Source organism: Apaloderma vittatum, unplaced genomic scaffold (genome assembly GCF_000703405.1).
Source record: "Apaloderma vittatum isolate BGI_N311 unplaced genomic scaffold, ASM70340v1 scaffold32092, whole genome shotgun sequence".
Lineage (NCBI taxonomy): Eukaryota > Metazoa > Chordata > Aves > Trogoniformes > Trogonidae > Apaloderma > Apaloderma vittatum.
Window position 1 is genome coordinate 1,402 of NW_009704633.1, and position 222 is coordinate 1,623.

Sequence of the window (222 nt, forward strand, 5' to 3'; positions counted from 1 at the left end):
TTTTAAAGTGGTGATGAAGTTAGCAGTGCGGAGGGACGAAGATCTTTATGATGGAGGTGTGCGTTGGGGGTCCGGAGTTCCAGCCTGATACGATTTGGTTTGGCCTCTTGGTGCTTTTCATCGGTCATGCTGTGTGGGTTTGGGCCCTACGTAAAACACGCTGACATCCTCTGCTGATGGCCGAGGAGTGGCGCAGTGCCCGGGTCCCGGTGGTGTCTTACG

General features: G+C 55.0%; 1 protein-coding gene across 1 annotated transcript in view; it reads left to right on the plus strand.

Annotated features, from left to right (window-relative positions):
• MARS2 (methionyl-tRNA synthetase 2, mitochondrial) overlaps nt 1–222 on the plus strand; it is a gene marked incomplete at both ends in the record, with an annotated part of 2,102 nt that overhangs the window by 571 nt on the left and 1,309 nt on the right. The gene's annotated exons all lie outside the window — the stretch shown is intronic.